Raw genomic sequence first — 13,648 nt, 5'->3', positions numbered from 1 at the left:
GGAAGAGTGAGAAACGCAGTGGCCACTGCCCCAGGGTGAGGGCGTGACACCTCCAGGGGTCAGCGCATCCATCTGGTTGTCTGTCTGCAAACAACGGGGTCAAAACCGAGCAAAACACTTAGGGAAGGGTCCCCAGAGTCATCGCTGATGTTACCACCACCCCAGGGAGAAAGTGGTCCCTGCCTGTCCACCCAGGGCAGGAGTCCAAGTCACCACCCCCTCAGTTGGGGTGAGATCTACTTTAATTTGATGTGCAGAAGTGAGAGGTAAAACTCCATGCAAACAGGTAGGTCTTTACAGTTTTAACAGCTAACCCCTCACCTCCCTTCTGCTGCAACCCCCAAGCAGGTTTGACCTGGAGTCTCTGGAAGAAGTTAGGTCTTTTTTACAGATTCTTCAAGGGGAGATAAATAGACCCATTTTCACCTCATAGGGCTTTTATACTCTCAGATAATTGCCCCATCTGCTTATGTCTACATCCTGAATTTGTGGAACATGTTTTTCCCTTGAACACCCAGTCTAGTCCACCCTTCACAAGATGCAGTCAATTCAAATCTCCTCTTCATGTTTCCTACTCCCCTCAGTTTTCCAGCTGTCACTCAGCATCTTGGCTTCCTCTTCCTACCCTAAAGCTACGTGCAGCCCATGTCCCCTCATCTACCACAGATCTTGTACCTGCTGGTTGATTCTGAGACTATTTCAAGATGAACACTTTTAAAAACCATGTTTGAATCACATATGCCTAAGATGTTAGTAGCTATAGGGGGGGAAAAAGCAGCTCAATTATGGTGTAGCTAGAGGGATAAGATATTAAATACTGAGATTAAATAGGTAAGGTGCATATAACATCCACTACTGACAACTAGGCTTATCTAGCCTGCAGCAATAAATGTTGAATTCTTTTTTTTTAGTTGAAGCCATTATATAAAGTTCTTTTGGTCTATCTTACTTTTTTAATTGAAAGTATTTGACCTATAACATTGTATAAATTTAAGGTGTACAACATGCTTATTTGATACATTTATATATTGTGATATAGTTGTCATCATAGCAATAGCTAGCATCTCTATAATTGTGGTTTTTTGTGGTTAGAATAATTAAGATCTAATCTCCTATCAAGTTTGATTATTATAATACAATATTGTTGTCTATGTTATGTTCACTGTACTGTGCATTATATCTCTAGGACTTTTTTACTACTCCTTGCAAGTTTGTCCTTTTACCCAACATTTCTCCTTATCGCCCCCACCCTCCAGTCCCTGGTAACCACCATTTTGGTCCATCTTAGAATGATGCTGGAAGATACTGTGTACTTAGGGTGACATATGCCATTACTCTATTTATGCCCTTTAAAACTCTGTTTTTACTCGATTCTGTGCTAGATGCTTAGAGATAAAATAGTCTTTTTTTTGTTTTTTGTCAACAAATATTTACTGAGCACTCTTTCTGTGACAGGCACAAAAGTAGGCAGTGGGGATGAAAGACTAGATGAAAGATACAGAGACAGGGTCTGATTTTAAGAATCCAGTGGAGGAGACAGACACTGATCAAATAATCACACAAGTACATGTAAGATCATAATTCTGGTGAGGGGACAAAGTGCTGTGAGGCCAGCCTGCAAAGGGGCATATTGGAGGCTTCCTGAGCACATGAGGACCAGGCTGAGGACCACTGGAAATTCACAAGATAAAGAGGGGAAAGGAGGGAACACCAGGCAGCAGCAACAGCAGGTGCAAAGGCTCCGTGGTAGAAGGTGTGTGATGGTCAAGAGGAGACTGGACCATGGCCATGTGGCTGAATAGGGGACAGAGGCAGGAAAGGAGGGAGATGACATGAGACTGGAGAAGGAGGTAGTAGTTGGACCACTCAGTCCTTCCAAGACTTATGAAGGATCTTGGCTTTAGCTTAAGAGTAACAGAAAGCCATGGATTGAAGTGGGAGTTAGAAAATAGATTTGCATTTTTAAAAGATTTGTATTTTTAAATCATTTTTATTTGTATTTTTAAAAGATCATTCAAGCTAAAGGTGAGAAGATGGCGGTGGGAAGACGCAGAGTTCGCGTCACCCCACAACTGCCAGACGCTGGTGGGGAACCCCAATGCCCAACGAGATGGGAAGAACCCCCAATCGAACCGGTAGGACATGGAGGGACTGAAGGGGGAGGAGAAGTGGAGGCTGGACAAGACCGGTGCCCCTGAGGTGTGTCTGAGAGCGGGGAGGGGTTCTGGGAGCCCTCCAGTGCCTGGAGGGACCCTCAGGGGCTTGGATCAGGGTGGAGCGCACCCAGCGTTTCCCCTGCCCAACTGGCTGGGGAAGTCTGCCCAGCTCTCAGGCCAGGTCCTGTGCCCTCAGAAGTCCCCTCTGGACCGGGTTGGTCCTGGGGGCATAGCAGAGAGGCCGGGAGAGAACAGGAGAGGCAGGTGGAGGGGCCCTCTGGGACCCAAGGAGCAGGAGAGGAGCAGAGGACGTTTGCCCCACCCACTTGGGCCCAGGGAGCCTGCTGAGCTCCTAGGCTGGTCCCCTGCCTTCCAAAGCCCCCTCCAGGCCGCATAGGCCCTGGGGGCATAAGAGGGAGGCCAGGAAGACCAGGAGAGGTAGGTGGGAGGGGACCTCTGGGACCGGAGGAGCAGGAGACGAGGGCATTTGCCCCGCCCACTCAAGCCCAGGAAGCCTGCTGGGCTCCCAGGTGAGGTCCCCTGCCCTCTGAGACCAGAGGCAGGAGGCAAGCCTGGGCCCCTTCTGTTGAGGCTAAGCCCCACCCCCCACAGTTCCCAGGGCCTTTTCCAGCCTTGTGGGTCCTAAGCGTAGGCCCCGCCCACCAACCAAATCTCTCCCTTGCTTAGGCCCCTCCCTCCACAGCCAAGGCCTTTTCCACCTCATTTTTTTTTTCTCCTCCTCTTTTTTACTACTGTGGTTCTGTTTTACCTTCCGGTTGTTATTTCATCTACGTTTTTATTTTTATATTTTTTCTAACATATCTGTTAGTTTCCTCATCTAATTTTATTTTTTACTTTGCTATTGCTCTCCTTTTTTTTTTCTTTTTTGCCACCCTGTGCAGCTTGCGGCATCTTGGTTCATGAGCCGGGGGTTGGGCCAAAGCTCCTGCAGTGGGAGCTCTAAGTCTGAACCACTGGACTAACAGACCCCAGGGAATATTCATCGGAGTGAGGTCTCCCAGAGGTCCTCATCTCAGCACCAAGACCCAGTTCTAACCAATAGCCTACAAACTCCAGTATTGGAAGCCTCAGGCCCAACAACCAGTAAGATAGGGACACAATCCCACTCATTAAAAAACGTAAAAAAAAAAAAAAAAAAAGGGACAGCAAAAAAATATGTCACAGTTGAAGGAGCAAGGTAAAAACCTATAAGACCAAATAAATGAAGAGGAAATATGCAATCTACCTGAAAAAGAATTCAGAGTAATGATAGTAAAGATGATCCAGAATGCTGGAAATAGAATGGAGGCATGGATTGAGAAAATACAAGAAATGTTTAACAAAGATCTAGAAGAACTAAAGAAGAAACAAACAGAGATGAACCACACAATAACTGAAACGAAAAACATACTAGAAGGAATCAATAACAGAATAACTGGGGCAGAAGAACGAATAAGTGACCTGGCAGACAAAATGGTGGAAATAACTGCTGAGGAGCAGTTATAAAGGAAAAAGAATGAAAAGAATTGAAGACAATCTCAGACACCTCTGGGACAACACTAAATGCACCAACATTCGAATTATAGGAGTCCCAGAAGAAGAAGAGAAAAAGAAAGGGTCGGAGAACCTGCTGTATAGAAAATTTTTTTTTTTATAGTTTTTATTTATTTTTTTTTTTGCGGTACGCGGGCCTCTCACCGCTGTGGCCTCTCCCGTCGCGGAGCACAGGCTCCAGACGCGCAGGCTCAGCGGCCATGGCTCACGGGCCCAGCTGCTCCGTGGCATGTGGGATCTTCCCGGACCGGGGCACGAACCTGTGTCCCCTGCATCGGCAGGCAGACTCTCAACCACTGCACCACCAGGGAAGCCCATGCTGTATAGAAAATTTTTAATGTAAATTTAAAAAAAAGAAAAAGAAAGGGTTTGAGAAAATATTTGAACAGATTACAGTGGAAAACTTCCCTAACATGGCAAAAGAAAGTCACCCAAGTCCAGGGAGCACAGATAGTCCCATACAGGATAAAACACACCAAGACACATGTTAATCAAACTAACAAAAATTAAGTTCAAAGAAAAAATATTAAAAGCAGCAAGGGAAAAACAAAAAGTAACATACAAAGGAATCCCCATAAGGTTATAAGCTGATTTTTCAGAAGAAACTCTGCAGGCCAGAAGGGAGTGGCAGGATATACTTAAAGTGATGAAACAGAAAAACCTACACCCAAGATTACTCTGCCCAGCAAGGATCTCATTCAGATTTGATGGAGAACTCAAAAGCTTTTCAGACAAGCAAAAGCTAAGAAAATTCAGCACCACCAAACCAGATTTACAATAACTGCTAAAGAAACTTCTCTAGGTAGGAAACACAAGAGAAGAAAAAGACCCACAAACACAAAACAATTAAGAAAACGGTAATATGAACATACATATCGATAACAACCTTGAATGTAAATGGATTAAATGCCCCAACCAAAAAACACAGACTGGCTGAATGGACAAAAAAACAAGACCCATATATATGCCGTCTACAAGAAACCCACTTCAGACCTAGGGACACATACAGACTGAAAGTGAAGGGATGGAAAAAGATATTCCATGCAAATGGAAATCAAAAGAAAGCTGGAGTAGCAATACCTGTATCAGATAAAATAGACTTTAAAATAAAGACTGTTAACAAGAGATAAGGAAGGACACTACACAGTGATCAAGGGATCAATCCAAGAAAAAGATATAACAATTATAAATGTTTATACACCTAACATAGGAGCACCTCAATACATAAGGCAAATGCTAACAACCATGAAATGGGGAATCAACAGTAACACAGTAATAGTAGGGGACATTAATACCCCACTTACACCAATGGACAGATCATCCAAACAGAAAACAAACAAGGAAACACAAGCTTTAAATGACACAATAGACCAGATAGATTTAATTGATATTTATAGAACATTCCACCCAAAGTGGCAGAGTACACTTTCTTCTCAAGTGCACATGGAACATTCTCCAGGATGGATCACATCTTGGGTCACAAATCAAGCCTCAGAAAATTTAAGAAAATTGAAAACATATCCAGCATCTTTTCTGACCACAACGCTATGAGACTGGAAAACAATTATAGGAAAAAAACTGTAAAAACCACAAATACATGGAGCCTAAACAGTGCACTACTAAATAACCAAGAGATCACTGAAGAAATCAAAGAAGAAATAAAAAAATACATAGAAACAAATGACAAGGAAAACTCAATGACCTAAAACCTATGGGATGCAGCAAAAGCAGTTTTAAGATGGAAGCTATAGCAATTCAATCTCACCTCAAGAAACAAGAAAAATCTCAAATAAACAATCTAACACTACACCTAAAGCAACTAGAGAAAGAGAACAAAGAAAACCCAAAGTTAGAAGGAAAGAAATCATAAAGATCAGAGATGAAATAAATGAAATAGAAATGAAGAAAACAATAGCAAAGATCAATAATACTAAAATCTAGTTCTTTGAGAAAATAAACAAAATTGACAAACTCTTATCCAGATTCATCAAGAAAAAAAGGGAGAGGACATAAACCAATAAAATTAGAAATGAAAACGGAGAAATCACAACTGACACCACAGAAATACAAAGGATTATAAGAGACTACTACAAACAACTATATGCCAATAAAATTGACAACCACGAACAAATGGACAAATTCTTTGAAAGGTGCAATTTTCCAAGACAGAACTAGGAAGAATTAGAAAATATAAACAGACCTATCACAAGTAATGAAATTGAAACGGTAAGTAAAAATCTTCCAACAAACAAAACTCCAGGACCAGATGGCTTCACAGGCGAATTCTAACAAACATTTAGAGAAGAGCTAACACCAATCCTTCTCAAACTCTTCCAAAAAACTGCAGAGGGAAGAACACTCCCAAATTCATTCTACGAAGCCACCACCACCCTGATACCAAAACCAGAAAAAGATATCACAAAAAAAAAGAAAATTATAGACCAATATCACTTATGAACATAGATGCCAAAATCCTGAATAAAATACTAGCAAACAGAATCCAACAACATATTAAAAGGATCATACACCATGATCAAGTCGGATTTATCCCAGGGATGCAAAGATTCTTCAATATACACAAATCAATCAATGTGATACACCACATTAACAAATTAAGGAATAAAAACCATATGATCATCTCAAGAGATGCAGAAAAAGCTTCTGACAAAATTCAACACCCACTTATGATAAAAACTCTCCAGAAAGTGGGCTTAGAGGGTACCTACCTCAACATAATAAAGGCCATATATGACAAACCCACAACAAGCATCATTCTCAATGGTGAAAAACAAAGCATTTCCACTAAGATCAGGAACAAGACAAGGATATCCACTCTCGCCACTCTTACTCAACATAGTTTTGGAAGTCCTAGCCATGGCAATCAGAGAAGAAAAAGAAACAAAAGGGATACAAATTGGAAAAGAAGAAGTAAAACTGTCACTGTTTGTAGATGAGATGATACTATACATAGAAAATCGTACTAAAGGCCATATATGACAAACCCACAACAAGCATCATTCTCAATGGTGAAAACTGAAGGCATTTCCACTAAGATCAGGAACAAGACAAGGATGCCCACTCTCGTCACTCTTATTCAACATAGTTTTGGAAGTGCTAGCCACAGCAATCAAAGAAAAAGAAATAAAAGGAATACAAATTGGAACAGAAGAAGTAAAACTGTCAGTGTTTGCAGACGACATGATACTATACACAGAAAATCCTAAAGATGCCACCAAAAAACTACTAGAACTAATCAATGAATTTGGTAAGATTGCAGGATACAAAATTAATGCACAGAAATCTCTGGCATTCCTCTACACTAACAAGGAAAAATGAGAAAGAGAAATTAAGGAAACAATCCCATTTGCCATCGCAACAAAAAGAATAAAATACCTAGGAATAAGCCTATCTAAGGAGGCGAAAGACCTGTGTTCAGAAAACTATAAAACACTGATGAGAGAAATCAAAGATGACACAGACGGAGAAATATACCAATCAATATGGTGAAGAATCAATATGGTGAAAATGACTATACTACCCAAAGCAATCTACAGATTCAACGCAATCCCTATCAAACTACCAATGGCATTTTTCACAGAATTAGAACAAAAATTTTACAATTCATATGGAAACACAAAAGACCTCAAATAGCCAAAGCAATCTTGAGAAAGAAAAATGGACCTGGACAAATCAGGCTCCCCAACTTCAAACTGTATTACAAAGCTACAGTAATCAAGACACTATGGTAGTGGCACAAAAACAGAAATATAAATCAATGGTACGGGATAGAAAGCCCAGAGATAAACCCACGCACATATGGTCACCTAATTTATGACGACGGAAGAAGGAACACACAATGGAGAAAGACAGCCTCTTCAATAAATGGTGCTGGGAAAACTGAACAGCTACATGTAAAAGAATGAAATTAGAACACTACCCAACACCATACACAAATATAAACTCAAAATGGATTAAAGACCTAAATAGAAGACGGGACACTAAAACTCGTAGAGGAAAACACAGGAAAAACACTCTTTGACATAAACCACAGCAAGATCTTTTCTGACCCATCTCCTAGAGTAATGGAAATAAAAACAAAAATAAACAAATGGGACCTAATTAACTTTAAAGCTTTTGCACAGCAAAGGAAACCATTAACAAGATGAAAAGACAACCCTCAGGATGGGAGAAAATATTTGCAAATTAAACAGCGGACAAAGGGTTAATCTCCAAAATATATAAACAGCTCATGGAGCTCAATACCAAAAAAACAAACAATTCAATTAAAAAATGGGCAGAAGACCTAAATAGACATTTCACCAGAGAAGACATACAGACGGCCAAAGGCATATGAAAAGATGCTCAACATCACTAATTATCAGAGAAATGCAAATCAAAACTACAATGAAAATGGTCAGAATGGCCATTATGAAAAAATGTATAAACAATAAATGCTGGAAAGGGTGTGCTGAAAAGGGAACCCTCCTGCACTGCTGGTGGGACTGTAAATTGATACAGCCACTACAGAGAAGAGTATGGAGGTTCCTTAAAAACTAAAAATAGAAATACCATATCCCACTACTGGGCATATACCCTGAGAAAATCATAGTTCAAAAAGAGTCATGTACCGGGCTTCCCTGGTGGCGCAGTGGTTGAGAGCCTGCCTGCCAATGCAGGGAACACGGGTTCGTGACCCAGTCTGGGAAGATCCCACATGCTGCGGAGCAGCTGGGCCTGTAAGCCATGGTCGCTGAGCCTGCGCGTCCGGAGCCTGTGCTCCACAACGGGAGAGGCCCGCGTACCGCAAAAAAAAAAAAAAAAAAAAAGAGCCATGTACCACAATGGTCCTTGCAGCTCTATTTACAATAGCCAGGACATGGAAGCAACCTAAGTGTCCATCATCAGATGAATGGATAAAGAAGATGTGACACATATATACAATGGAATATTGCTCAACCATAAAAGGAAAGGAAATTGAGTTATTTGTAGTGAGGTGGATGGACCTAGAGTCTGTCATACAGAGTGAAGTTAAGTCAGAAACAGGAAAACAAATACCGTATGCTAACAGTTATATATGGAATCTAAAAAAAAAAAAATGGTTCTGAAGAAGCTAGGGGCAGGAGAGCAATAAAGACGCAGGCATAGAGAATGGACTTGAGGACACAGGGAGGGGGAAGGGTAAGCTGGGACGAAGTGAGAGAGTGGCATGGACATACATACACTACCAAATGTAAAATAGCTAGTGGGAAGCAGCCGCATAGCACAGGGAGATCAGCTCGGTGCTTTGTGACCAGCTAGAGGGGTGGGATAGGGAGGGTAGGAGGGAGACACAAGAGAGAAGGGATATGGGGATATATGTATGCATATGGCTGATTCACTTTGTTGCACAACAGAAGCTAACACAATATTGTGAAGCAATTATACTCCAATAAAGATTAAAAAAAAAAAAGGTCATTCAAGATACGCTGCGAGGATTAGGACGGAATAAAAGGTGAAAGTGAGGATGTCAGTTAGGAGGTAACTACCACCCTAATAAGACACTCAATCAAATCCAGGCAGGAAGAAACACTTATGAATGACTAAAAGCACCATAAAGAGAAGGAACAAGCACATTATCTCAGAGGAAAGTTAAGTGGAAAAAACAATGACCAAAGGATTAGAAGATCTGGACTCAAATGGTATCTTCAATACCAATCAGCTGATTAGGAGACAGAGCAAGGAGAGGAAGGCAGTCCAGGCCCTGGACCCTGTCTGGGTCACTCTAGAGCTGGACGTCCCTGTTGCTTAACACCTCTGTGCCATGGTTTCCTAGCAACTAAAAGGCAGGTGATAGCTACCTTATGGCAGAGGTACTGGGAAGGTTAAGTGGTCATTTATGCCTAGTCAGCAGCTAAGTAACACATTTGGAGCAACTGGGCGCGCATGCACGCGTGTGTGTGTATGCGTGTATGCTGCGTGTGCACTGCTGTGTGCACATGCGTGCGTGCTGCGTGTGCATTGCTGTGTGTATGTGTGTGCGTGTGTATGCGTGTATGCATGTGCATGCGCGCGTGCGTGCGTGTGTGTGCGTGTGCGTGTGTGGCGTTGGGGGTGCTGCTATCATTACCATTACAGTATGATCTCAGGTAAGTTATTTTCTGGGCTTCAGTTCTTCACCAGAGTGGCGGGGGTGAGGGAACTTCTTTACAAGACTCTGATGCCTCTGCTAATCCTGCAAGTTCAAGGTTTAAGAAGGATAGACCAGCGTGGGCTGGGGAAGTGGGGGAGGGGTGGACCTTGAAGACAGGACAAGTAGAATTTGGATGGACTGAGAGGTGATATGGCAGCCCAGGAGAGGGAAGCACCAGGAGGCTCAGGTGATGGGGCAGATTCTGGTAGCTGCTCATCCCGGGTCTATCCTCCTTCCTCCTCGCTACTGATTCTGTTTGGGACAGCAACATATCCACCAAAAATACACCCCAGACTCCCTCGCAGCTCTGTGTGGTCACACAGCCTCAACTCTGGCCAATGAGCTGCAAGAAGTGTCCTGGGTGGACACTTCCAGGAAACTTACAGATTTCTTGACAAAAAGGACAAATCAATGGGCCTGGTCTTTCCCCCTTTATCCTTCCCCCTTTCTTCCTGCCTGGGTCACAGTAGTGACTCCTGGAGGTAGCATAACCCTCTTGCCAAAAAGGCTGAAAACTGCAGCCCAGGGTGTGGGGCAGGAGGTCAGCAGGGTGTGGGGCAGGAGGTCAGCAGGGTGTGGGGCAGGAGGTCAGCAGGAGCCTGGGCCCTTGAGGTCTGGCTTGGGATGCTGCACAGGCCCTGGAAAAGCTGTCACATGGGCTTTGTGACCTTTCGATGAGTCACTGTTGTGAGATTCTGTAACAAGAGCTGGGCACGTGGAGAAGCATGGGTACATGGTATCCTGGGACTTGCGGCATACGTGGCAGGAAGAAGGAGCCCACATAAGTAAGGCACAGGCACAGAAAAGAATCTGAAGTAGGCAGAAGTGGATATCCACTGGGAATAAACCTGAACCCCCAGGAAAATGTTCTTAATTTAGGGCATCTGTGGATAGAATTCACATGAATCCATCTTTATCTCCACAGACCTCTGAAATTTGTCATTTCCCCATATTGAGAATGTAAGGCAACAGCGCACAGCGGTATTAGCAGTATCTGTGACCTGGTCACCAATAGGAATAGCATTGTCCATCTGCACATTTTGAATTATCATTTACGCTCATCACTGCTTTGCAAGGATTGCCAACCCCACTGCTAGCTCCTGTTACTTGCTGCGTTAGTAAAGTACATACTGCCGTATTACATCCCCACAAATAGGGAAAAGGGGCAAAAGGAAAGGATTCCTTGCTCATCACATCCAATTCCCCAAAGGGCCCAAGGCCACCTGAGTGAAACCTATGCACACAGTCCTTCTATACCTGATTAAATTAAAACCCTTTGAGGGTTTTAAATTAAATCAAACACCTTTGAGGAAGCAGCAGCAGGGGCAGGTGAGAGACGGGATAGCAGCAGTCATGTCAGTGTCTGGGCACAGATTCTGTGACACCAAACTTTATCATGTTTCCAGAGTCATGATTTGAATCAAAGAAGATCAAGCCCCGTGAAATAACGAGCCACACTGCCGTGGAATGCTACATTTAAAAAAAAGCAACTCTGTAATATTTCTGACAAGTAATCCAGCCATTTCCTTCAACGACGCAGAGCATTCTGCAGCTACCGAAACCACCACCAGCTGACAAAATATCTGGGGAATTTTTAAACTGTCACGAGGCAGCTTGGTTGAGGGACTTGTGACGTGGGGCTCAGAAGGGCTCAACATTCTCCTTTTGAGAACACCTCTGCACAGGGCTATAAAGTCTGGTACAGCAAATTTTTTAAATGCAATTAATCATTTTCACAGCTAAAACTTGTAAGACATAATGTTTTCCACAAAGAAAGTTGCTTTCCACAAATCAAGTGTAGGCTGAAAAAATCCAGCACAGGTTGATGCAGGGGCCAAGCCCAGACCCATTAAAAGCAGTGTCTCTGAAGGTGACACCCCACCATTCGTCTTCTTTAACGCTTCCCAGGGGGTTCCAACGAGCAGTCACAGTTGAGAACCCCTGGTCTAATGGAAAGGGGGCTGCTAAGCCATCAGGAGACCTACATTCTAGTCCCAAATCTGCCATGGGTTCACTGTATGACCTTGGATGAGTCACTTACATTTCCCTAAACTGATCAGACCCGTGGTATCCAAACTGTGTTCCTTAGTTCTAAATAGGTACCTTAGGAAAGAGGAAGGTTAGTGGCTGTTGAAGTGATGAGTCCCTATGACTATTATTCCAACCAGAGCAGCACAGTTTCATCAGTTATGAACATCAAGGTTTTGCAAAAGATTGTGGATAAAAGAATTCGACAGTTTAAAATAAAATTTTGAAAGCCTTTGAACTAGATAAAAGCCCATCAAGAGATTTCAAAATCTTCACTGTCCTCCTATGGCAGGAACTTCAAGTGAGTGATATACTACGTGGGGAAATAACGACAAAGCCGGCTCTCCCCACACACTCAGATGCCAGCTCAGCTCTTAGAGTCTAAAAGACCACAAGGCACAGACACAGCCAGTTACAGGCCTCGAGCACCCTTCCCATCATTTGACAGGCGATATTCTAAATGCTTTACAAATATTCGCTCATTTAATCCTTACTACAATCCTATGAATAACCACCCTATGAGGTGTGGTTACTATCCCCATTTTACAGGAGGAAAATGAGGGACGGAGAGGGTAACCACTCCAGGTTACCCTCTCTTAAGCGATGCAGCTGGGATCAGAGTCCATGCTCTAACACCCCCACACTCTGCCCAGCCCTGGAGGGAAAGCTTGCCCTGATGGACACCTGGCTCGCGAATCCACTTCTACACTCTGGAACCTGAGTTTTTCAAAAAACACAAAATCTGATCACTGTCTCTTACCAGCCTAACAACCTGCCCTGCAAGCTGACTCAAGGCTATGAGCCCGGGTTTGCAGGCTCTGGTTCTCTCTCCACATTCCATCTCTTACCCCAAATCCCACCCATGCAAAACTACAATGCTTGCAGCTCACAGCAAACCACGACTACCCCTCCCCGTCCACCTCCCCCCCACCTTTTATTTTATTTATTTTTTGTTTGTTTGTTTTTTTCCGGTACGCGGGCCTCCCACTGTTGTGGCCTCTCCCGTTGCGGAGCAACAGGCTCCGGATGCGCAGGCTCAGTGGCCATGGCTCACGGGCGCAGCCGCTCCGCGGCATGTGGGATCTTCCCGGACCGGGGCACGAACCCGTGTCCCCTGCATCGGTAGGAGGACTCTCAACCACTGCGCAACCAGGGAAGCCCTACCGTTTTTTCTGTTTGTTTGGTGGTTTGTTTTTTTTTTTCCCACCTGTCTTTTAGTAATCACCTTAACTGTCACCTCCTCCTGGAAGCTCCCACTGCCCCCTGTGCCCACCCTGACTGCAGCATTCATCATATTGTCTGTGATTGTCTGTCCACGTGCTTGGGCAATGGTGGATTGAAAGAAAGAATATTCTGCGAAAAGGGAGAAACTAATGGGCAATGTAGGTGAAAAGAGAAATATATATATATGGAGGCCCATGTGGACAGTGACCTAAGGCCGACCCTGAGGGTTAGGTTCAGGTCAGGGTGAGGTTCTGGAGTCTAGCAAGGCAGACCAGGAGCCCCAGTTTGCTGCCTTGGGGCATGAGGAGTAATGAGGCACCTCCACCCCTGAAAGTGCTGAGAGCCGGGCTGAGGGAGCACTGATGCCGACACGTTCTGCAGGTGCACCGTGAAAAGGAAGCACCAGAATTTAAGGGGCTCACAGAGGTCTGTCCTGAGGCAAAGAGGGCCTCGGTCAGGGTAGTACCACTGGGCCAGGAGAGAGGACTTCATGAGACATTTCAAGGAAAAATATGAG

At 43.7% G+C, this 13,648-nt stretch overlaps 1 protein-coding gene across 5 annotated transcripts in view; it reads right to left on the bottom strand.

Annotated features, from left to right (window-relative positions):
• PPM1H (protein phosphatase, Mg2+/Mn2+ dependent 1H) overlaps positions 1 to 13,648 on the bottom strand; it is a 264,363-nt gene that overhangs the window by 143,075 nt on the left and 107,640 nt on the right. The window lies entirely within an intron of this gene.

Source organism: Globicephala melas, chromosome 10 (genome assembly GCF_963455315.2).
Source record: "Globicephala melas chromosome 10, mGloMel1.2, whole genome shotgun sequence".
Lineage (NCBI taxonomy): Eukaryota > Metazoa > Chordata > Mammalia > Artiodactyla > Delphinidae > Globicephala > Globicephala melas.
The sequence above is the reverse complement of the archived record's forward strand: the minus strand, read 5'-3'. Positions and strand labels throughout refer to the sequence as shown.